Genomic DNA, 11,471 nt, shown 5'->3' on the forward strand with positions numbered 1-11,471 from the left:
TAAAAATAAAAGTAGTAGGTAACTGATATTATGTTCATTTATTTGAAAATAATGGGACTCAACTCCAGATATGCTTTGTGATTATTATGGTATTATCATGGAGATACAGTCTTCGCCGTATTTGCCGAAAAATCAAAAGGCTTATTAAGGAAGTGTACCAAACTGCATTTTGATTGGCGTAAGAAATTATAATTATATATAAAATAAATGAGTACGGAAAATCCTCATGGAAAACAATATTTAAAATGGAGTTAAAAGATTTAACGAAGAGAGCATTAACATATACTGAACCTTGCTTTGAAAGACCACGAAATATAAATATTCTATTTCGCTGCTTTCACTGGAGAATTTAATCCTTCCAATAGTGCCTATTTAAAACTTGCTAAATTCAGCTATTTATAATATAATGTCATTTTAACAGTTACAAGGAACAACCGACCTTCTAATCCGTAGCTTCATGCAAAGTTATGAAATCATTATTAAGTAGAAAAATTTTGCGAATTTTACACATGAGTATCAAATGTGTACGAAATGAGAAGCAATACTATTTGGAAAGTAATAAGTCTTGTGCAACTAAATTTACGTAAGTTAAATTTTAGATAAATACCAGTAAGTCAGTGAGCTTAATTGCCTCCATTGCTGCTGCAACAGTTTCTACTCAAAATAAAATCGCATTCACGATTTTATTTTGGCAGGATTTTGTTGCCTATCGATCAAATGAAAAATGAACGCTCAACTAAACAGGAACTTGAGGGTTCGAATTCTCTCGGAACTTTTATTTTGTTACTAATTATTTTTCGGCGCAAGCATAACTGTGTGGTTAAGAAACACGCTTTGCTACCACATCGTTTCGGGTTCAGTCCTATCGCGCTGCACATTTGGGCAAGTGACTTCTATTGTGGCTTCGGGCTGACTAATGTGTGCATCTGATAGACGGAAATTCAATGGTAGCCAGTCGTGTGTGTGGGTTTGTGTGTGTGTATATATATATATATATATATATATATATATATATATATACAACTGTCAGACGGGACCTTGATGACTGCTATAAAGCAGGAAAGTATACTAGTCCTCGTGTATTTAATACTGAATATTTCCTTTATTCAATAAGACATTCAATACTTCATTTCATTTTACTATTTATATTAAATATTCCATATTCTATATCCCTTCTTTTATTTGTAAGAATATAAATAAAACATAAAAAAACAGAGTTGGAACTTTTTTCAATAATATACTCCTCTATACACTATCATACATATACATATGTATATATATGTATACATATATATATATATATATATATATATATATATATATATATACACACACGTGTGTATGTGTGTGTATGCGTGTGTCAGCGTTGTGTGTATGTTTGTGTGTGTGCATGTTGTGCATGTTTATTTGTGTCTGTGTCCATATTTGTCTCATTGTTGGACAACCGGTGTTTGTTTTTATTTTCTTAACTAAGCATATCGGCAAAAGAGACGGTTCCTAAAAGTACCATACATTGAAACGAACATAAGTACTGTGTCAGTCTATACGACAAAACAACTCAGGCGGTGTCTCAGCATGGCTGCTATCCAATGATTGAAACAAGGAAAAGATAAAAGATACAGAAATTAAATTCTACTGACGAACGTTCCTGAACCATAGTTTTAAACATCATTCACTAGAGCCTCCTGAAACAAGGCTGCAAGAAAGAGCGAATAATGCATATACACGCAAAGTCACTGGAGCATTTTGCTTTCCAACAAATTTATAGTAAAGTTGAATTAAATAGAACCATGTAACATTCATTGCTTTCGAGTCAAACAGATTTAATTGGATCTGTACTTTTCTATAATGTGTATGAAGCAATTAATATAACCGATGAATTTCCATTCACTTTCTTTCTTCCAGCTAAATTAGAAGTTGGGGCAAAGATCGAAAGAAATCAACAAAGAATGATTTCGCAAACGCGCTGAGAATACTTGGAGATTATATAGTATCAAAATAATAAATAAATGAATATATATATATATATATATATATAATATATATATATATATATATATATATATATATATATATATATATATATATATATATACATATATATATATATACACATACATACATATATACATACATATATATATATATACACATACATACATACATACATATATATATATATACACATACATACATACATATATATATATATATATATATATATATATATATATATATATATATATAGTTACGATGGTAAGTCAAAAACTATATGCACACTTGTTTCTGTAATCTATTAAAGCAACAGGACTCGAACAAAATAATCTTATTGCTCTTAGATGCACTTCTTCGAGTGTCTCACAAGTTTGCTTATTTTATCGGAGAAGAAGGATTTTGGTTCGCTGTGCAGCCATTTATGCACAGCCTCCGGCGCTTCTTCGTCCATAGAGAATCGACCATTTCGTAAAGGTTGCTTGAGCAGTCAAAAGAGGCGATAGTTGGGCAAGGACAAGATCTGGACTGCAAGCAGGGTGTTCCAATAATTAGAAATTCAATTTCCTAATGGGCTTAACAGTGTGGGTCGTCGTATGTGAGCGCGCATTGTCACTTTAACAGCCGTTTTCACAGTCGAATTGTTGCGAAATGTTGGTTTCATTTTGTTGGCCAACATTTCACTGTAGCCTACACTGGTGCCTTCAGACTCCTTTTCTCGTTAATGTTGAAGTACAGGCCCTTTTGCATTTCCGAAAACGTTAGCATTACTTTTTCGTTGGAAAGTTGAACCTTGCATTTCTTTTCCGTTAGGTTACCGAATGTTCCCACTCCACACTCTGCCCCTCTTGGATTCTAGCTCAAAGTGATAGATCCAAGTCTCATCTCTTGTGTATATTCTCTTCAAAACGCTTTGCCTTCATCGTTGTAGTGGTCATGTAAACGTCGACAGATCTTCACATGCTTGTGCTTATACGCTTTAATAAATTCTTTGGCACCATCTCACACAGGCTTTATAGATACGAAGCTTGTGGATGATTTTCTAAGTAAAACCATGACTAATTTGCAGAGATGCCACCTTACTGATGGCCAGTCGCCGGTTCGCCAGAGTCATCACTCAAGCTTCTTGAGTCTTCATGCCTCTGGTGGAAGTTGGTGGGCGTTCTGTTCCGTCTTTGCGCTTCACCTTTCTCCGTCCATAATTTTTTTAAAAACGTCTCTTTTCTATATTCCATTATCATTTTTTAAAATCGATATTCCATTATTATTATGTTTATATATCTATATATCTATATGTACACGTATATTTTTAGTATTCATATATTTTTATATATCTTTATTTTTATATTTCTAATATATCAACATATGTTGCAGATTGGGCATTTCTTATTTTACTACCCTAATTTAACCGATATATATTATGTGTTAATCGTAATCTGCCTGATTTGAACCTTTTCTATCGTATTTATTATACTTGTCTAGCGCTTCGGTTTCGACTTGGAGCACTTCTACCCTATCTTTTTCGAAAGAAAATTATATATATATGTGTGTGTGTGTGTGTGTGTGTGTATATGCATGTATGTATGTATGTATGTATGTATGTATGTATGTATGTATGTATGTATGTATGTATCTTTCTATCTGAATACACGTACGTAATACTTAATATGCTTGCTTGTGCGTACGCATGATTCTATGTATGTGTGTATGCGTATGTGTGTGTGTATGTGTGTGTGTGTGTGTGTGTGTGTATTTATGTGTGTATCGGAGGCATTATTTTCGAATTACAGGCATTATTTCGAATTACAGGCTTTGTGAGTAAATTCTATTACGCTGGTGGAATAGGATGCGAAAAGTAAAGCAATGGTGGTTTTTGTTAATAAAATGCCATTTTTTGTCGTATAATAGTATTATAGAATAACATATGCGATCTGTGGAAAGCCCTCTACAGTTAAGATTTCTGTTTGATTTGTGTGAACACTTAATATGATATTTTATTGATAGTTTGCTTGAATCGGAAACTTTGTATTGAGGATAATTATGCGAAGCAACTAAGGTGTACACCATTTCAATTGGGAATCTTTCAATAGTTAACGGACTCTTCAAAGGAACTTTAAGTAGTCTTATGAAGTATGAAATATGTATGATATAAAGATTAAAGCTCGGATTGCATTCAGCAGTTCTTGATATCCATCCATCTTCTTCGCCCACACACGGGGACAGAGCCCGCAGGTAACTCATCCAAACAGTCCTACCAAAAGTAACTGTCTTTATAGTTTCCAGTTGGATTTCCTCCCATGACCAACTGAGACTGAATATTACTCAAGTACCTCGTTCTTAGTCTACCCCTGGATCTTTTGCCGGTTGACTCAGCTTGAAGAATCAGTCTTGTGATTGTTCCCTACGACCTTCTAATCACGTGTCCGTAGTACTCCCAGTGAGAAGTTGCGATTTGACTTGGAGAGACTCCTTAATCTCCACTCTACACACCCTATCGAGTAACGTTAAACTAGTGATCATTCGGGGTACTCTATTTAGGCCCCTTGTATTCTCGATGGTAGTTTTTCGGTCAAATTTTAAATTAACACCTGCTGAATTCTCGTTCAAATAATTTTCCTATTAACGTGAATATAAAATGCATTTCTTGATTGCAAATATATCTAATTAGCTTAAAATTTCCATTATATAGTACAATGTGTGTTGAGGTAACTGTATCAGAATTTTATAGATCGATTATATGCAGCAGTCAGACAAAATTCATACCACCTCTGAAATCAAAGAACCGTAAATAGAAAATATATTCTCATTAGTACTAAAAACAAAACAAATGAGAACCACAAATCACTCCAATAAGAATAAAATTCTGTAATTATGAAGTAAATTAAAAAGTAGGCAGCAGCAAAATAGAAATTCTTATGTAATTGTCAGACAATTATACAACAGGTATTTCGTATTAACGGTCACAACATATATGATTAACTGGAAATACGATGTAACAATCGTGGGGGGAAATGTTATTTATTCTAAAACTCTGTAGACGGATTAAAACAAAACAATGTCTGACATTTAGCACTTAAGTTCCGTTAATTGGTAAACATTTTCACAAGTGCTAGAAATTATATAACTATTCATGTGTATGAAAGACCTTACGCATTAATATAGACAAATTCATTTAAGCGTAAATGGATCGAGCGGTGTTAAGAAATATATACTTGCGAATACATTGTTAGGTAAGTACATAGTTTTCGCGAAATTTCTAATCTAAAGATACCCCGCACGCCACTTTCACCTCCCCCACACCCCACACTCCAACACCACCACACCACACCAAACACCACCACACCACACACCACCATACCACACCACATCACACCATCCCGCACAGACTAGCACAGACCAGCACCCACACCAGCGCACACACTAGCACTGACCACTTCCCAGCACCTACACCATCATCCACGCGCCTATTTATTGAGGCTATTATTGTGGCTAAGTTATTAATCAGACATTGGCCTATTCTGATTTTATTCCTAAATAATTCTGTGTATTTATTATTAACGTTTAGGTGTTTATCTATGATTTTCATTAATGAGCGAAATATGTTTGATTTGAGGTGCATGGTGTATGGGATTACGAGCCAGATATTATCACTATTTTGTTTATCTTTTGTGTTGTTTTTTCTAGTATAGAAACTACCCTACTTGTTTGTAATACGTGTGAAGTTATGGTTGTATGTATCGTGGTTATATGCATAGTTAGGTTTCACTGACGTGTTACTTTTGTCTGTCCTATTGGTGTTATTATCGTAGGGTTCATGTGGGTTAGAGGGCCTGGTTTTCTTGCTATTAACAGGGTTCATATTACTTCGTTGGGTGGCATTAGTTTTATTAGTACCGATGTGTAGGTTTATACTCTTATGTTTGTAGCTCATGTTATTTTGGGGCTTATTTGCGTACTTTGTGTTATTAGTTTGTTAATATAGTTAATCTCATTTAATATCACTTTCTCGGTATTAGTGTTGCGGTTATTTTTGTTGATATTAGTGGTTCGTGTATGGTCCTTGACGTTGTTCTCATTGGTGTTGTTTCTGATGGTGTAACCTGTAGTGTTCTTATAGTTGGTGTAGTTTGTGGTGGTGCATGGTGTGTGGTTGGTGTTAGTGGTATTAGTGAGTGGATTCCTGTTATTTGGGCTACTTGTAGGGTGATTAGAGTCAATGTATTTGATTTTTGGTTTAAATCTTGCTTTCTGTAGTGTGGAGTTATAGATTTCTTTATGTCTGTTAAAGATATCTATGTTGGAAGAGAGGCATGATATTCTATTGCTAATGCTATGCATTAAGATTCTCTTAATAAAGTTGAGGTGGTTATTTGAAGCGCTTATATATTTGAGGTTCGGTTTCGGTTTTCATGTAGGGTGCATGGACGCCTCTGGCTAGGTTGCAGGTTGTGTCTAAGTAGTTGATAGAGGTGTGTTCCGTTTTTCCTTTTCAATAGACATAGTCGAAATCTTTTAAAGAAGTTATGTAGTTTTATGTTCTTGACAAGCTCTAGTTTCCTATTTGAGGGTCTCTCGATTATGAAGAGGGCTTCGTCCCTGTATAATCCGCCTTTGAGTTCTGGGAATTTTTCCTATACGTATGAGAGCAAATAAAAGTCTACCAGGTCAGTTACATGTGCTGAATCTGGGGCTCCCATGGTGATATCAAAAGAGTTAGGGGTATCTATACGTATCCAGAGTATATTATCAAAGCTAATAAGTGATTTCCTTGCTTCTAATTTTACATTTATTTCCTTCATGTTCCATTGCGTGTGATTTGTAGCGTATATTAGAGCAGTATTGAGGATCGTAGGGTTAACTGAGGAGTAGTAGTCTACTATGTCTATCTGTATGAATTTGTAGTTGCTCATGTTGCATATGTTGGAGAACCAATTTATGTCTTCAGATGTGTTGGACCATAATTCTACGGTTATTCTACTTTTTAGCTTAGGGATGTATTTATCGAGTATTAGTTTGCTTAATTTACATAGGTCTGAAGAGATTTACTAAAATTAGTTAATCGAAACGATCGGAAATACTACCTTCCTCTTTGCTTCCATCTTCTTTGTTTTCTAATTAAATTAAAGGCATGCCAACGAAAACGACGAGACTCCCCTCGTTATTACATCCATTTTCTTTTCTTATATAATCTAAACTACGGTCTACCAACCGAATCATCTTCTACTGTAGAACTTTACAAAAAACTGTACCTACCCAGGTAATAACCAGGGGCGACTTTGGATTTAATTATCCCTTATAGCTATTAAGCTCCACTAAATGATACCTACACGTTATATATATAAATTTATTTATTTATATATATATGTATGTGTGTGTGAATGTAAGTGTGTATATACGCATGTACGTATATGTATAGGCAGACGTCTTTCTCTGTATGAGTTTATATATATATATATATATATATATATATATATATATATATATATATATATATATATATATATATATATATATATATATACATATATACATATACATACATACATACATCAATATATAAATATGTGTGTTATTTATCTATCTATTTATCTATCTATCTATCTATATTCACACACATAAATTTATACACGCGTACTTATACGTACGCATATATGTAAGTATGCAATAAGCATATATATGTGTGTGTGTGTGCATGTGTGTGTGTGTGTGTGTGTATGTGTGCGTGTGTGTATTTACAGAGGTGTGTGTATGTAGGACCAGAAACACAAGTGCATCTAGTCTTTTAATGATTTAGAAATGATAGCTTTCCAGTCTCTCATACCTTAGGTTATATAATCTAAAATACAATAAACGTCATGAAATAACGATTCGCAGTATTAATCTTTTGTAGAATCTCTATTTAAGTATATAACAACAGCAAAAACCACATCAATAACAACAATAATGATAAGAAAACAAATACTCTTAACCAACCATAAGTAAAATCAATGAGCCTTTTGTTTGTTTGGCTGTCTTTTTTCGTTTGCATAAGTTATTGCTTTCATTGCGTATCTTTATGCAGACATCTTTTCATTGTAATTGAGGAAAATCACACCAAAATATTCAGAAATAAATAGTAACTGACCATGATAAAAACAAATATTTACCTACAAATTACTGATGTTGAAAACAAGGAAAATAACAAAAAATAGTCGCGAAAAGATTTGTTTAATGAAAAGAGTCCTCAAAAAATCATTCAGATATTTGAAACAAATGTTTGACTAAGTTACGAAGATAATAACTGACATTACACGAAGGAAATCAGATATTTAAAAGTTAACCAAAATGATCTTACCTTTCTAACATACGCAATAAATGAAAAGTAATATTACAACGTCAAATATAGTAATTGAATATAAATATATAGTGGATCTCCGTCGGTCGACGTTAAAAAATCAGTTGTTTAATCAACGGACTTACCAGCTTCTGAATTAAACGTGTAAGAAGTGGCAGTGAGATACTCAGTTGCGTATATACTAAAAGTAAGTGCTAAGTAGAATCGGCGTGTTGAAGTGTATAACAGAGCTGTATTTTTGAATCACTGGTGCAACTGCCGGATGGGATTTTTTACACTTTCTGCTTGTCCATTTCCACTCACAAGGAATGGGTTGACCAGAGACTATAGATATCGTATCCTTTCAAGATGGCAAGCGGTGGAATCGAACACTGTACATCGTAGTTGCGAAGCGATTTTCTTAACCTTTCTGCCATATTAATCCCCCACATACATGCACACACATAAATACGTATATATGTCTACACACATACACTTGCGAATTATACCGAAACTGATGCATATATGTGTCATAACTATTTTATTAACTGACACAGGTCATTGAAACTCCATGTGTTGGCAGAGTTATTGTATAGATTTCTTCATATCTGTGAAATTTCAAGCGAAGCGGTGTAGCTGAGTTATAGAAGGGAGGCGGACAAACTCTCTATTTACAGAGAAGACGCCATTGACAAGAGCAACGTGCACAGATGGAGAAGTAGGGAAATTTAATACTGAAGATGCACTGTGGAAAAATTAATAAGAATTCAAGTAATTGTTACGGACTTGGACTATAGTCATCATGCATTACAGAAGATGGTGAGATAGTCTAAGACTTTGGGTATTGGCAAACGTGCAAAGTGACAACCATTTTAACGTACTGAGGGTAGGTAGTCTGCTCTGGTTTGCTGGAACCCTTTGAAGACAACTAAAGCGTTTGTTTTGTTTTGGTTTTGGTAGCAGAGGATGAAATGTGGGTGTATGTTTATGATCAGGAAATGGAAATTCGGTTTATGGAAGGAAACAGCCACGGACGGGACGTCGTCTTTGGTTGGTGTGCGCGATTATAGTTAACCTGGTGCTAAAGAACAATAATTATAGTATGGTTTATTGAGTGAAACTTAAAATAATTTTATCTTCATCATGTCTTGATAAAATGTCAGCCAAGTCTTCCTGAGATAACACATAATTGCGTTAATATCTGGACACAGTGTAATAAGAATACACCTGTTTATACGGCTGTATTCTTAATGCACACAATTTTTTTTTCTCTCTCTCTCACACACACACACACACAAACATACACACACACAAACATACACACACACAAACATACACACACACAAACATACACACACACAAACATACACACACACCCAACCGTTTGGAGAAATTCATAACATATGAACACAGAGTATAACAAGACACCAGTACACAAGCATTGACTTATGCACACGGTACCTTATTTCATATACTGCAATTTGCAGGTACACACACCGTTACACAAATGTCAGTCAAAAATTAGTTGCTCTAACTGCTAAAAAAAAAAGCTAATCTTCCCTCAAATCACAGTTCCGACAGCCTTAAATAACAAAAAGGAAACGTGGCAGAATGTAGTTCATGATATACTAACATAGAAATTAGATTGGACTGGAGTGAGTACTTGAATAAATTTGTTAGATCTTGAGTTAACTTGGTGGGAATAAGTTCACTCTAGGCAATAAGTATACGATCAAGAATACGAATGGTCACTCAAACCATTAGGCATTGTAGCCAATCAATTTCAAATCGTGAGAGAGCAGTCTGGAAAAAAAGCAAGCATATATTGGAGAAAGCTCTTTTTGCTATGCAAAATTATAGCTAGTAACGGCTGGAATGCCTTTGACTAAAGGTTTGCTCCATCACTTTTAAGCTTGAGCTACACAATAATTATAATAACTGATACTCAGTCAGTTACGACGACGAGGGTTTCAGTTGATCTGATCCACGGAACAGCTTGATCGTGAAATTAACGTGCATGTGGCTGAGCACTCCACAAACACGTGTACCCTTAACATAGTTTTCAGGAAGATTAAGCGTGACACAGAGTGCTACAAGGCTGGTTCTTTGAAATACAGGTACTACTCATTTTTGCCAGCTGAGTGGACTGGAGCAACGTGAAATAAAGTGTTTTTGCTTAAGGATACAATGCGTCGTATGCAAGGTTGTGAGTCAAATACTCTAAGCACTTAACCACATATCTACGTTTACCTGAAGATGATTTGTTTAACGCCGTATTTCCTTCCATATCTGGAGTGTGTAAAGTGGCACACAGTGCTCAGCCACTTGCACATTCATTTCACGATCAGGATGTTCCCTTCATGGGATCAACTGGAATTTTCGTCGTCGTCGTAACCGACGGAGTGACAGTTATATATATATATGTATCCCTCCACCAGAATTTAAGGTCATTTGTCTATGGTAAAAAGGGTTATTTTTATCACTATCATCATCATAATCAGTAGCAGCAGCAACAGAAACATCTGCTGCCCCGATATCCTGATAATCATTGCTTTCACCGCATTCATTCCGTCGTGTGTGTCTGTGTGTGTGTGTGTGTGTATGTAAATTCATACACTACATGTCCCCAAGAACACAACAGAACACACAAACGCACACACATGTAATATATGTATGTATATATATATATATATATATATATATATATATATATATATATATATATGTGTGTGTGTGTGTGTGTGTGTGTGTGTGTGTGTGTGTATACATATATAATTATAGTATAACAATGCTTCAATGGGATAACCCTGCTGAAGGGAATTTTTGATAAAAGCCAACGTCTTTTTATTAAGAAATTGCAGTTTCTATTAACATGTATATATAAAGACTGTTTTGAACGGAACATATGTGGAAACTATTTCGATATTTTTGGAATGAATACGATTTGTTTGGCAACGAGCGCAGAATAAATGTTTTCAGGGAAAAACACGAACAAACTTAAACTAGTAATTTGAATAATGTATCTTGTTTTCTTTAGCTATTTTAGTCGTAATATTTTTTGTAATTCTGGTGAAGATACTAACGTGCTCTTCCAGTTACATTTAGTAATAATTTAGATCCTTATCTGTATATATTCTTTTTCAAAGCTTAATTTCGCCGTTTCATA

The sequence above is a fragment of the Octopus bimaculoides genome, chromosome 1, assembly GCF_046866305.1.
Source record: "Octopus bimaculoides isolate indiv1 chromosome 1, ASM4686630v1, whole genome shotgun sequence".
In the NCBI taxonomy this organism is placed as follows: Eukaryota; Metazoa; Mollusca; class Cephalopoda; order Octopoda; family Octopodidae; genus Octopus; species Octopus bimaculoides.